The 14,279-nt window shown below is 41.9% G+C and overlaps 1 protein-coding gene across 2 annotated transcripts in view; it reads left to right on the top strand.

Moving 5' to 3' along the window:
• The window catches only part of uts2r (urotensin 2 receptor), a 44,754-nt gene extending 36,965 nt beyond the window's left edge, over positions 1–7,789 (top strand). Inside the window, exon 4 of one of the 2 annotated variants that reach the window (XM_080479960.1) lies at positions 5,977–7,789. The gene's annotated coding sequence lies outside the window, so the exon portion shown is untranslated. The remainder of the gene's footprint in view (positions 1–5,976) is intronic. The other variant, XM_080479961.1, reaches the window with a different exon arrangement.
• The last annotated feature ends 6,490 nt before the right edge of the window (positions 7,790–14,279 follow it).

Below are 14,279 nucleotides of genomic sequence, written 5' to 3'. Positions count from 1 at the left end.
GAGTCCGAGATAAGAGCCAGGCTGGATAAGCTCGGCCAGAGACGGAGCGAGCGGGGAGCAAGAGGCTGCGACAGCCGCTGAACTAACAAGGCTCGCTCACAGAGAGAACAAACCGGAACGCCGGAACGTCCGCTTCGTTTTACCCAGACGGAACGCATGCGATGTGACTTGGGGTCACTTTAACTGAATATTTGTTGTTGATAAATCCTGTCAACAAAATGTGAATGTTGCCCATCATTTTTACTTATTATGTTAATGGCCAACAGATACTTTGCAGTGACTCGGTCAATGGTGGTGGTTACTTACAGTTGAATCTGGTCATGTAAACACTCAATGCGATTGGCTGACCCTATCGGATTGGAGGAGGTTTTACAACCCGGTCAGTCCATGTAAACGATTCCTTCCTCCTGTTGGAGCATTATGTGCACATTTGTTACGCGATTCACAAATTTTTTCTAATGTTGGCGGTGGAAAAGGACAACCAACCGATACGTTAGAAGATGCTGCTGCAATAGGACAATATTTTAGCCTTGGGATGGAAAAAACCTGATTAATCCAGTTGGCAAAGCACTACTGGATTCCAGGTCCAACTCCATGTTGGCTCTTGTCTTGACAAGTGGCCAACGTGTGCAAAGCATCATGCGATGGATCCATTGACCAAATCGGATGTCATTTTTTGGGGTATCTAAACTCACACATCTACTGAATCACTTTTTTCATGTAAACAGCACAATGTAAACAGATTAAATTACATTGATTAAAAAGTCATGAATGACAGGCAACAAGAAAGTAATGCGCTAAACTCTCATTGGGAACTCATTCGGGCCTTTTTCAGTTGGAAAGTGACACATTCTATAGTTAAACAAGCTGCCATCCAAGCTGAATGCCGTCCAGTATGAGTGAAATTCAACTCAATAACAAGTCTGATAGTCACCCCCCACTCCCCCCCCACCCCAATCTTCCCTGCTTGGATTTATAACCCTCTGCAGCGAACGTGCTTCACATCGCGGTCAACATTGCTGACTCGACGGCAGACAGACATTCCTTCCAGAAGTTCGATCCTGCAGTTCTTGTAAAGATGTGGCATGAAAGCTGAGGTGTGGGTTTGTGTTTCTAAACATGCTGACTGATTAACATTTACAGAGCGACAGGAAATGGAGGTAAAATCGCTCTGAGGCAGCGAAGCCTTTGCTTCCTCGGTGCATCCAGCGTGGCTCATCGCTTTGCGATGAGCTCCTGATGATGAGGCCCTGGCAGAGAGAAGGAAGGAAAGGTGCTTTGGCTGGCGATGAGAGAGCGGGGACTAAACAGGATTGAGGAAAAGTGGGGTGGGGGGGGGGGGTAATAAAGGAGGACCGACAGAAAGCCAGAGGCATAGCAGTGTGGAGTCAACAGTTGTCCAATGAACAGCTGGACTGAAGGCTGAGTCCAGCAAGCAGAATCAGTTACCTTAATTTCGCTCCTCAACTCCAAGTTTTACCTACGAGGAAGAGAGTGAGCGGCTTAAACCCCCTCAAAGCCGTCCAACCTGTAGAGGATAACCGCACACAAACACACTTTCATCCTGGTGTGAGCACGCTGTCGTCTAAATAGCCCCGGTGCTCGTGCCTCAACTCCCGTTGATGTAAGAAGTGAAGTGAGGATTCGTCTTTGTTACTTTTATATTTTGCCTGGTGGGATCTGACTTGAGTGAGATATGCTGTGATGGAAAGGAGGCGATAAAGGCTGTTTGAAGTTTGTGGTCTGCGAGCGAGCGAGTGAAGCAAGCATCAGACAGCTCGTCAGCAGTCTGTATCAGGGTTCCCCCGAGTGTATTACAAGTTGGACCGACACTGACCCAGCAAAACCCTGCTGGGCACAAGTTGGGGTTTTTTTCTTTTCAAATTAAATATGTACCCCGGGCTTGCTCAGTTGGTAGAGCATGAGACTCGCAATCTCAAGATAGTGGGTTCGTGTCCCAAAATAACATTTTGCAAATAGTGATTCCAATTGTCCACGTATTCATTTGATCCAATAAACATACATAGTGCAGCTACAAAGCATGAACCCCTAAACAAAGGATCTGCAACCTTAATTTGTCCCCCGTCGATCAAACAAAGAATTCATTTTGAATTATGAATTAATGAAATTTAACAACTTTACTTTGGAACTGTTAACAGTTTTTAACTGTCATTTCAGCTGTTTTTGATATTTTAGCCATTTCACCCTATTCATCTTGTTTTTAAGGCCGTTTTGTTGTTGTAGTTTTAGCTAGTTTCAATGTGTTCGTCTGTCTTCAGCAGTTGATGGTGTTTCAGCTTTTTTTAATATCTTTTTAGCAGTTCGAGCAATTTTAACAGTTTATCATGTTTCAGATTTTTTGCCGTTTTCGCCGATTTATCCTTGTAACATCATGTCAGCGGGGCCTGAAACCCACTCTTTCCCCTAGCCATAAATCAAATCATCCATCCATCTTTTATGTCTATTTCCAGATTTTTTATGGATTGAGGGAGGAAGCTGAGTACCTGGAGATAACCCATGCAGAACATTCAGTGAACCCCGAAAGTTATCATTGAGTTAAAAAATTAGATGCATGTTGGCTCTTTGTCCTAAAAAGCACTAATTGAAAAAAGATGGTGCCTTGGTATGCGTGAGTATTCTCTGTCTCTTTCAAAGGACGAGCTTTCACCTCTGAAGGTCTGGATATTCCACTCAAAGAGTCCAGCAAACTGGATGTGGAAACGGTGACGTGAGCCTGACTCTGCTTATGGTAACACACACTCCACCGCATTGTCACACTGCACTTTGAAGTCACTTTTCATGAACAGTGCCGCCATGGTCCAGCAACTCAACCAGTATAAAGCTGTTTGAAAGGCTTTTAGTAAAGGGTTTGAGCGTGGACCGACTGTGAATTGTGTTGTGTAAGCCTGGCGCAAGTGACATTTAGAGACTGGATATTAGGCTGATTTGCAATTGGTGGCATCGACACCAACTGTGCAAACAGTAAAACCAGGTGGTTTTATTATCTCCAGTGCAACCAATCAATAGGAATTTATAACTTTACTGGTTTGTCCTTAGTTACCCGGGACTGGCTCCACCATTGCCCCGCGAGGTGGGTGGATGGATGGATGGATGGATGGATGGATGGACTCTAGTGCTTAAACTATAGACGACACTCAAATACCACCTTACATCCTGAAATAAAGTAATCCTATGTGTTTTCTGGAGGATTAGCAAGAGTTTACTTCATCCTCACAATTGCTAATAAAGAAATCATAAAGGAATATAATAAGGTTTTTCAGTAGAGAAAAAGTTTGTCTGCAAAAATGGGAACATGGAATTATGTCACTTTGTCTGTAATGCAGGTGAAGAAACCATATGGCTACACTTTTTGTGACCATAAATAAAAACAAACGCAACTGATCACCTAACCTCCACCCCCATTTCCAACTTGGAATTTCCAGCTGAAAGAAGAACGTACAAATACAAACACGTAATCTTCACTTAATTGAGAAAATTGCTATGTATTAGAGCTCAGAATGAGCACTTTCTGCCACTTTATATTCTTAATTTCCTTCCTCCCCACTCTTTGAGGTCATAATAAGTTTGAAGTAATGAGATATACTCAGATTTAATATGATCATATCAAAGGCACACAAAAAAACTATAATTCAAATGGCATTCATCCATTTTTAAAGCTTATATTAATTTTTCCAAGAATTGAACAAAAACAGCCCCTTTGATTAATGAAGCACTTCAACATAATGCAGCAATCAGCGATGTTCTCATTCAAATGTCACTTCAGTCAGAATCCTTGTGAAGGAGGAAACAGGACAAACAACTCGTGATAACTCTTTGGTTTGAAATATGAAATGAGGTCGCGAGCGGACATGAAATAGGAGATTATAATATTCACGGATGTGTTCGACTCAGATTAGGTCTGATTTGACGGATGCCTTGTATTCATTGCATTCACTGGATATGCTATAATTAGAGGCAGCAGCAGCAGCGAGTGAATGGCGTGTGTGTGTACAGCAGGGCTAAATATGGTAAAAAAAAAATAAAGATGAATGGAGAGTGGAGGAATGAATGAATCTGCATGTGACCCACTTCCATTTGGCACATGGGGAAGTTGTAATATGCAGATCTAATTGTGAATGTGAGCTCTGAGAATGCTGCTGAAGACGGGAGGTTCGTCTGCAGCCAAAAATGCCTTTAAAAAAACGAGTTGAGGGAAGAAAGTTTGCTGAAGCGATGATTTCTTCTAATAGGATGGAGGCACATTGTCGTTTTCCTGTATTTAGTCATTTAGTCACGCACACTATTTACCTATTGCAGCGTGCTTAAACTTCGTCTGTATGTGATCTTTAGGGAGCATATAGCCGCTGATCTTCATCACAAAATAATCATTGAGACATTTTTGTCGGAAACAATTTCAGTACTGAAACAGAAAATGACATTACTTTCTGATGGTGCTTTTCGATATTTAATATGTAGCGTTAGGGTCACATGTGCTCCACGGTGGGCTCGCTGTTTAGAAAGTGATGAATTTGTTCAAAATTGGGATAGAAACCTTTAAACCTTATGCTCCGGGTACAATATATTACTATATAATGCTGAGTCACCTTGGGTCTATAGTTCTCAACATGGAAGAATTGGCAGATTTATTTCAAGGTTAAACAAAATTTAAAGAATATATTAGGTGCACGTGTTGTTTTTTTGTAGCAGTTGTAGTTTTGGGGCTGATTCACCAAGATCCTGGATCTAATTTGCACCTTTTGCGGCTGATCAACTAAAAAGAAGCGCTTGAGTGACATTTTGTACAAAGAGTAGTATTCACATGGGGCTTTTGAGTGCTTTAGGACACCAGAACGATCTGACGGAAGCTTTACTTGTTTTGCATGCATTCGTCGTTCAGTTTTCCTGCAAGTACTAAATGGAATGTCAGGCCATATGGTCTGGATATTTTGGTGGAGGAAGTTATCACACATAATGGAAACTGTCTGTAAATACATCTGAATTTGGCCCCATGAAATATGAGTGTTTAAGTTTTTTATATTGAACTCCACAAAGAAAAGTCATAGAGACCAGATAAATAACTACTTCTACTGCAAACATGCAACATTTGTTACTTCCCCAGTAGTATATCAGCTTCCACATATGTCGGTCATATCAATATCTGGTTTAATATTAAGGCCACCGCTTACACGACGATGTTTCAGATAGAAACGCAGGGTTTTTGCTTTTTCGTTTAAGAATGACAATGTTTTGAAAATGATGGAAACGGCATAAACACTGAAAATTGATGTAGTGATCATTCCAGGCCTCTAGTTGTTGATTTTTTAATGAAGCCACACACACATGCGCGCGGAACTATAGACTAGCAACATTAACAATGGTGCGTACATGGACATTTGTAAGGGCAGACGACAAAGTTGAATTGTTATTACAGAAAGAGAAAAATGAAGACGAAGAAGCAAAAGCCTAAAACACTGGGACCTGTATTACTTCAGAAGAATGACTACCACAGTCCATTCCTTTCTTTTAAGTATATTATATTCAATTGTAGTTTTGGAAAAAAACTCTACACATGGTTCTGTATCAAGAGATTATCCATTTGTGAGGAAAAACTTTGTTTTTGGGATAAAAATGCACACCTCGGGGTAACTGGCAGTAAAACTGAAGACACCGTGGAAACTGCGAGTCTGATCCTGTGAGGAAATCCTGTGAACTGTGCCGTCTAAATTGCACTAGAATGGCTTCTTTGAGATTTGATTCTGTGTATATTTAGGCCACTCAAAGACAAAACAAAGCCGTGCCTGCTTTTCTATCCGTGCACAGGAACTGATAACTGCCCGTCTGCTATTTTTACTTGTCTTTTCCAAAGAGAACATGTTCCGCAAACCGTTGGGGAGCGTGTGCCGGGTCGTTGTGCGTTCGGAGGATTTACAGCCGCGGTATTAATAGCCGCGCTCTGTCCCCTGTCCCCTCTGATAGGTACGACTGAGCCGGGGAAGCTGTCGGGAGGGAAGGACGAGAAAAAGCTGCCGCGGACGGACGCCAACGGCGAGCCGACCCCGACATCCTCGCACCGCGGGCGGGACGGGACGATGTGTCGATACATGTGGGCGCAGCGCTGTCGCACAAGCGGCAGCGGGGACTGATCGAAGGTCTGGCGGCGTGCTGCTTATTGGAGACTGTGTACATAAACACACCCCCTCATGTGTACATTCATCTCCCCCTGTGACACGAGGAGCGACGTCCCGCAAAGCTAATGGATGCGTTCACTCGACTCGCGTTGCCCTCGTACGTTCTCCCCCTCTCCCCCCTGTTTTCTGTGCCGGCCTGCATGCGATTCGTTCAGACTGTTAAATCTTGGTGACAGGAAGGTGCATGTGTACGCAGCAAAGGAGCGATGTCGCCAACGCTCAAGCGATGCAAAGGCAACACGATTGCAGCGCAAGGGGGCATCAGGGGCTCCTTTTATTATCACACGTACAAAAAAAAACAAAAAAAACTGCATGACGGCTTCAGCTACTGCTTTAAAGTATGTCGGGGAATACGGTTATTGGCTTCTTTCACTGCAATGACATGGGAAACCCGACATCGTTCTTGTATCTGGATGTTAATGCGCAAGCAGGAGCTGGCTGCTGAAAATACATGTGCAGAAGCAAAAAAGACAAAAGGGACCAAAAAAGTAGCAAAACTATAGATATTTGGGTACTTAATGAAGTCTGGTTGCATTTCACTTGTCTCCAAGTCTCCCAGTTGACATAGGAAGTTGGAAAACAATACGGCTGCTAACAGAGCTCACCATGTTTGCGCTTTCTGGGTACAAACATGTCATGTTCCGTTTATGAGAACACCGTGATGTCACACCCAGCGGGATGGCAGAGCATTATCCTCCCAATGGTCAACTGAAGAAAATACAACACCCCTCCTTTGGCAATTTAACAAAAGAATTTCATTATATGGGATCCAATCTTCTATTTTCAAATACGACTGTTCTTTCTTCTTCACCAGTCAAACAAATTTACCAATTTTTGTCCCCAATATTTATTGATTACAACCAGATGATCTGCAATGCCAACACCAAAAAGTTTGGAATGATATGTTGAATACAAATAACTACAGGATTCAACGATGTGCACTTCAAGCTTTTGTTGATGTTTTTTTTATGGTTTGATAAAATAGCAAAACGCCAAACATAGATTTATTTCTATGGTCCATTGTGAATAAAATAAATATGGGTTTATGAGAATTGCAAATCATTGTATCCTCTTTTTATGTCTACAGTACGTTGTGTATTCCCCAAGGTGTAAAGTTTGAGTATTCAATGTTGAAAAGTGATGCATAGAGTGTATACGTCATACATAATGCTAAGCAGCGATGCTACAAGCAAAGGCAACACACAAGCTATGTATATATCAGCATGCTACCTTTCATCAGATGTCCTTACTAGTCTTAAATATCCAGTACAATCATAGCAATCTGACAAAACAACAGTATAAAAGTACTTTGAATCACCTGTGAGCAACTATCTTTCCGGGGTTGTGCAATACCACTTCGTGCCACAAGATGATGTATTGGATCAGTGGAAAGTTTTGTTTAATGAGGATGCAAAAAAATCAGCCAACGTGAGTTAACAAACCAAAACATTTATATTACTTGCTTCAACAAATGTGTTTTAACTTCAAGACAGACTGGATATCACAGGAACTCAGACACCACCCAACAGGCAAAAGTGGAAGAGTGTACTGTATGTTCCTTGTTGTACCGACAAAAAAAAAAAAAAAGATTCTCTGACGTGATTATTTTTGTGTGGATTTTGTTCGCTTTGTTTCCAGTTTTCAGTCTCAGTGTCGGGAGAAGATGCTGGCGATAGCATTGCATTCACACTGCCGACGTGAGAGTGGCACCAATCTTCTCCACCATCTCACTCAGCGTGAGAAAGCAAATAACTGCACTTCCTCGACTTGTTTGAACTGTTACTTTAAAAATCAAGACTATTCTCAAACACAAAAAGAAGAAAAGAAAACGTGGCTCTCTCAACAGGTAGACCTGGTCCTACTTTGGCTGCCACAGCCTTGTATAACTCACGTACAGTTTTTTTCCAGCTCGGACAATGTTTCAGACTCATGGATCGTCATCGACCAAAGGCACAACTGCAGCTTCTCGGGTTTCTATGGTCATGGTGCTGTTCTCTCTGTATAAACACAATAAGGCTGGGAACGTTCTGCCCCCCCCCCCCCCCCCCCCCCCCCCCCATTTCCCGCAAAAAGACCAAAACCAGCAAGTTTATGTCATGTCATTAGTACAGTATCTCCAACACCAACAGTACAACGGAGCTTATGACATAAGACTACATTAGCATTATTACAATAAGTATTGCTCATAAAGCCTCACCTGCTACATCCTACTGTTAATACTCCCTACAGCTTTAAATTTCTTGAATTTAACTCCTTTGATATGCTTCGAGAGGCAACTGTCTAATTTTTTTTTTTGAACTTGAACCCTAAATGAGATGTAGACATTCTAAAGAACCTGGAGATACAAGAATAATCCTAAAAAGGCTTCTGCATTACTGGTTTTGGTCTTTTCAGGTAGCAACCAGCCTTAAAAACAAACAACCTGTAAAAAGACATTAAAAACATATGGATTGGGGAGCAGGGGGGGTTATACTGAACATGTTTACAAATGTGTTTGGATTTCTCTGTCACAGCTTTTTTACTGCTGCCACTCGGTGCTGTCGGCTTCCCCAAAACATAGCGGCTTAACGCTCGCGAAAGCCTGAAGTGCTTCCTGCGTTGGTGCGAGTTCTCTCAGGTGTGTGAGGCTCCTCCAAGGCCTCCGCTGTCAGTCTGGGCCGGTTTGATCCTTTCTTGACTTCCCCTTCCATTGTAAGACAGGACACGCAGTGTGGAGTTGCAGGTAGGAGCTTTGGAATATCTATTGATTTAATTCCCGCCGCAACAGGGGACAAGCTGCAGACATTGTCTGGCTAATGCATATTTAACCAGCGTATCCTCTGAGGAGAGCCCACCCTGAGGTTTTCGGGATTGAGGTTTTTCACAGCTCAAAAAAGTGGAAAAAAATTAATAAATACACGGATATCACGGTGGCATCTGAAGATGTAGCCTGCAGGCTTCTACACATATGCATGCTGTATATAGACACACGAGGAATCAATGCTGGCAATGCCGATGTACAGTGGAGCAAAGCCAGATCTCATCCCCTGAGACTGAGCCTGCCAAGTCATAAATAAAGCTGTTTACCGGCTGCATACTGAAGTACCCGCTAACCAAAAAGCATGGCGAGATTCAGTTGCTCCCTATGGTCTCTCGCACAGCTCTGGCTTCTTCAGAAAACAAGAGGGGGGGAAAAGAAGTGCTATTCCAATCACTGAATGACAACAGTGGACTACATGGTCCTGCATTTCAAATGAGCTGGAGAGAGTCTAGGTTTGACGTTTTGCCGGCCACCTTTCCTTATGGAAAGCCGAACAGCCGATTCTGTGAGATCCTCATTATCATTCATGGCCACGCTTGAAGACAGTTGTAAGAAATGTTAAATCTATTGTAATCATACACCAATCATAACTTCTGAATTGCTCGTTTTGAACCGCCCGAGAGTACCGCGCAGTGGACCGTGGCAAGGACTTATTCCTCTCAAATTGCATTTGAGTTAATGCTTCTTCTGTTACAGCTAAATCAATGTCTGCCCAAGATATTTTAAATAAAGTGCCACTCCACCAGTTTTATTCATCAAGATATATTTCTTTTGTGTGCCAAGATTCAATATGCAATCGTCCAGACTATATTGGTATGACTGATTGCTTCACATGCTTCAACCACCGGCTGCGGACATCCAGTCGTACAATTTCCCATATTTGAAAACCAACTGCAAAATACGGCAAAAATGTTCTTCCCAGGGGGTTGCTAATCGTTTTTTGTTTTTTAGAAGCCATGTCGGCAACTACACCGATTTGATGTCAGTAGTATATCTGATCAGCCTGTGAAAACAGTTGTTGCTTCTGTTGGAAGTCCGAATGAGATTCCCAGGTGATTTTCATCAAGGTTATCTCCACTTGGATTTAAATTTCTCCTGGAATGCCACAAATTGTGGGATCGACAAAGCAGAAACCAACAGAACTGGGGAATTTAGCTGTTTTACATGGCTTCTCGTTGAGAGCACCACTATCCAGAGATAATATTAGCCCTTTAGCACTTCAGTGTAAAAATCAAGGTTGTTGTTTTTTTTTCATTACTTTTCTGTGCAGGTTTTTGCTTTTACTGGAATGACTGAGTAACAGCAGCAACATGAATGGTCTAAACAGAGGTCAGGCAGCCGGTCCTCTCTTCCACATGACATTTTAACATCAGCCAATGAAGGTGCTCAGTCCACTATTTCTAACAAATGCCAGTAAAGATACCAGATATTTGTGATTCTAGAAAGCATTTGGCTCTAGATAACAAATGGCTAATCAAGACTAGACAGAATTGTAGTACAAAGCAGGATTTGGCTCATCGTGGTAACTTCTAAGTTAACTTTAGGTTTTTATTACTATGATGGTTGTAATGCATCGCCATGGGAACAGTTTATGTTGAGGATAACATCTCAGAAATTATAAAAGACATACAAAATGTACATTTACATATAAAAGTATGGATTTAGAGCTGTTTGGAGAAGATTCTGGGGTCATTATAGTTACTATAATCCCATTTAACCATTAACAAAGTGAGTTTCTTCAGCATTCTTTAGGTCTTTGCCTGGATGCTATGCTTGTAATCCTTGTATGGAGTTCATAATGGTGTACACGAACTTCCTACATCTGTGATTTTTGACATGCAGCAACCTTTGCTCCTTTACTGCAAACACACAGAAGGACAGTGAGATATTCTGAGTTCAGTTCCCAAGTTGAAAATCAGCGATCACTTATCTGATCTCTGGTTAAATAAGTCCAGAGAACAAAGAATAAAACCATAGGCATGATAATCCTGACTGGTGTTATAGCCCCTAATACCAGAAGTTGTGTGAACCAGATTAGAGACACATAAAAAGTGGCAGTGAGACATGCATGTTAGGCACTCAGGACCATCTTCTTGTAACTGCGTTCGCTCGTAGGCAACCACTCTCTCGTACGTTGTGTGACTCTCCTCCTGCTTAATTAGCTCGTGTTATGATGAAATAATTGAACACACACACAGTCAAGTCATGAATTCGTCTGCTCTCGGCCTGTGCTGTATTTATATTTAATTGCGTTTTCCCCTCTGAGGGGAGGACGTGAGACCTGGAGCTGCAAAATGGTGCAAAACTCGTGCTTTTATCCTCAGTCAATGGAAGAGAGTGAGTGATGTAAATGATGTGCACACCCATTAAAGAAAGACTTTGACCTCTTTGTCTCCATGTCCTTCATGAAATAACTGGGGCTAATCTCTCTAATTAATTAGATTAATCATCCCTCATGTTTGGAGGTTACTGGACGAAACATGCGCAACATGCCTAACAGCCATGGGGGAGTACGAATGAAAATGTGTCAGTCGGAAATTTCTAATTGACTTTTAAGGGTTGATGAGAATTTAACCAGTGTGGGCTGTACTATAATGTAGTAGTTCACAATCTCAATTTTGGGTCTGGATTTTGCATGTTCTCCCATAGTGTAAGCGCCATTTTCTGTTGAATATCCGTGTCTACAATGTATGAATAATAGTTTGACAAAAGGAAGCAGATGATATAATTTCAATGAGGGTAGTACGTTTGAAGAGTTCCTATGATTTATTTGTGTCTCTTATTTGGAAGTTTTGTTGAGACTTCCGTTGTCATGTGATTTAAACAGGATGTGAAATGTCTTATTTTGAAAGGCCGAAAACAATAAATGAGTGATGGCGGCGGAGCAACACGGCTGTTTTACCGCGTGTGCGTTTCCGTGCGTGTCAGTGTGGAACTCACCGACTAAAACATTGCCCTGTCGTCATTCACGAGTGGTTACGAAGTAAGTCCGTCAGAAAGTTCAGTCAGGAAAAAAAAGGAATCTAAAGATAGCCACTACACAGAGGTTCTCAAGTTTTATTCCGCAATTAAAAAAAAAAAAGAATGCCGACTTATATTTTACAAACCCTTGACCTAGAATAAGATCCGATGTTAGTGTGAGTCTCTGCACACCTGACCACATCCATAGCCCATGCGTCCTTTTCGACAGCTGTGCTCTTTGGTGCCTTTTTCTCTTCTTCGCAAAACCTTTTTTATCTCACAAACAGAATGTTCAATATGCAAGATCAAATGACAGCTCGATCCGTTGCTATCTTTGGCCAAACCTCTACTCTTTTAGCTATCTAGAAAATGTGAAAGACGCAAGTAATAATTTATCAAACTATATTGGAGGTTTGACAAAAACAGGACGGTCTGATTGGCAACACCAGGGAGAAAAAACACCAGGCCCGGTTTCCAGCATGACTTTTTTTCCTTTCATTTTTGAGAATAAATCATGATGTACGCGGAGAATATTTTACGTCTATTAAAATGAAAAACCATTAAGGCACGTCAGCGCTAAACCGTAAGTATACCACTGTGTAGAACGACATCACAGATATTTCAGAGTTCTAGCGTCCAGCATAAGGAAAGGTATTAGAAAGTCAGTCAACCAAAATGTATTACTTGCCATTAATAAAACATGTGCCGCTTGAAAGTTTGGAGGAGAGTCTAATAAGGTTCCAGCTCTTTGAAAGCACCTCATCTATCAGGTCACATCGGGTCAGATTTGGAGGCATGCGCATCCTGCAGTACTTCTCTCCTCCCTCACAAAAGAGAGTTTGGCAAGAACAAAGTCCGTCCATCATCGCTCCAAATGATTTTCCGGCTTTGGCAGCCATGACGGAGACACGCTGCGCAATCCAACTCATGCAGGTGCTTAGAAGTGATGATGACCTTTGCTTGCATATATCCATGCTTTATCCCATCAACAGCTGTCAAGAAGTTAGACGGTTTCACACAGACATTATGAAGAGGAGAAGCTGCATAGGCTGCCGCGGCGTGAGTGAGGACTCAGTGCTCCTTGGCAGAATTCGTCGAAGTGAACTCTTCGGTGCTGGACCAAATCCACAAATACAATGAACTTGGAATGCTAGTACGGGTGACTCTGAACTATAAAACTACCCAGTCTGAGTAGAATCGGACAGTCATGACACTCTGGGGGCAAAACTGTTTTTATTGTCCATCCACTCGTGCGGAAGAAGTAGTTACTATGGCTGTGGTGCGCACGTGCAGTAGCAGCATTTCCAAAAAGTTACCTTTTCTGGCGTCGACACGGAGACGGAGTCGGAGCATTTTCAGAAAGTTCCACATTGGGAGCCATTTTCAAAAAAAGTTGGAAGTTAGCGTTAGTTTTCAGCGGCTCCGAGCACCATTTTGTAAACAGATCACCAAAACGCGAACAAAATTGAAAATATTGTCGTGTAAACATGGCCTAACTTTCTATGTGCTCGATACTGAGACCTGGTGCTGTCCAGCTATAGTTGCCTTTTACTAGTTAGGACTTCCTCTAAGGTCACTGGTTCCCAGGACCAATGCTGGACAAAGAAATAAAAATGTGTTTCATCTGAGACTTTTAACACATGTACAATGGCAAATTCTAAATAAACATACTTTTATAAAGGAGCAACAATTTCAATCAGATATATCAACCTAATTTACTGCTTTAAATACTGAATAAGGACATCAAGCATCAAAACATTTCAAGTCTTGTGTAAAGACGTTACTATACATGCAAGACATGAGCAGGCACGGGTTAAACGCCGTAAGACAAACTGGCAGAGGGCAAAGGGAGAAAGACTTATAAGGTAATAGAATACAGGTCGAAACAATCAGAGAGGAGAAGACAATTAAGACCTGCAGGAAACACAAGGGAGAGGGCAAGTTACGCGAAACAAGGGTAAGACGACAAACACAATAACAACAAAAAAGAACACACATTTCTTCAGAATGTAAAAAGTGGATGCAAAAACTGCATTGGGATACGGACTTTTTCCATTCTTAAATACTGACATGTCCTTTGGTTTATTCATTGTTCTGAGCATTGCTCCTTTTGTGATGTTGCTATTTGGCTTTTGTATGCAAAGAGCAGCCTCACGTAAATAGGATTATTACAAACATTGTGTGAGTTGACAGTTTTCAAAGTTGCAAAGTTGGAATCAACTTCAAAGAAGAAAAAAAGACATTTGATTATAAGACTTAAGCCCTTCGTTCAGTCCTATCTGGACGTAACAGCAACCCAGATTCTCCCCCAAGATTTCATTCTACTCAAT

This window comes from Lipophrys pholis (assembly GCF_963383615.2).
Source record: "Lipophrys pholis genome assembly, chromosome: 1".
Classification (NCBI taxonomy): Eukaryota; Metazoa; Chordata; class Actinopteri; order Blenniiformes; family Blenniidae; genus Lipophrys; species Lipophrys pholis.
This window is presented reverse-complemented; position numbering and strand designations above follow the sequence as displayed.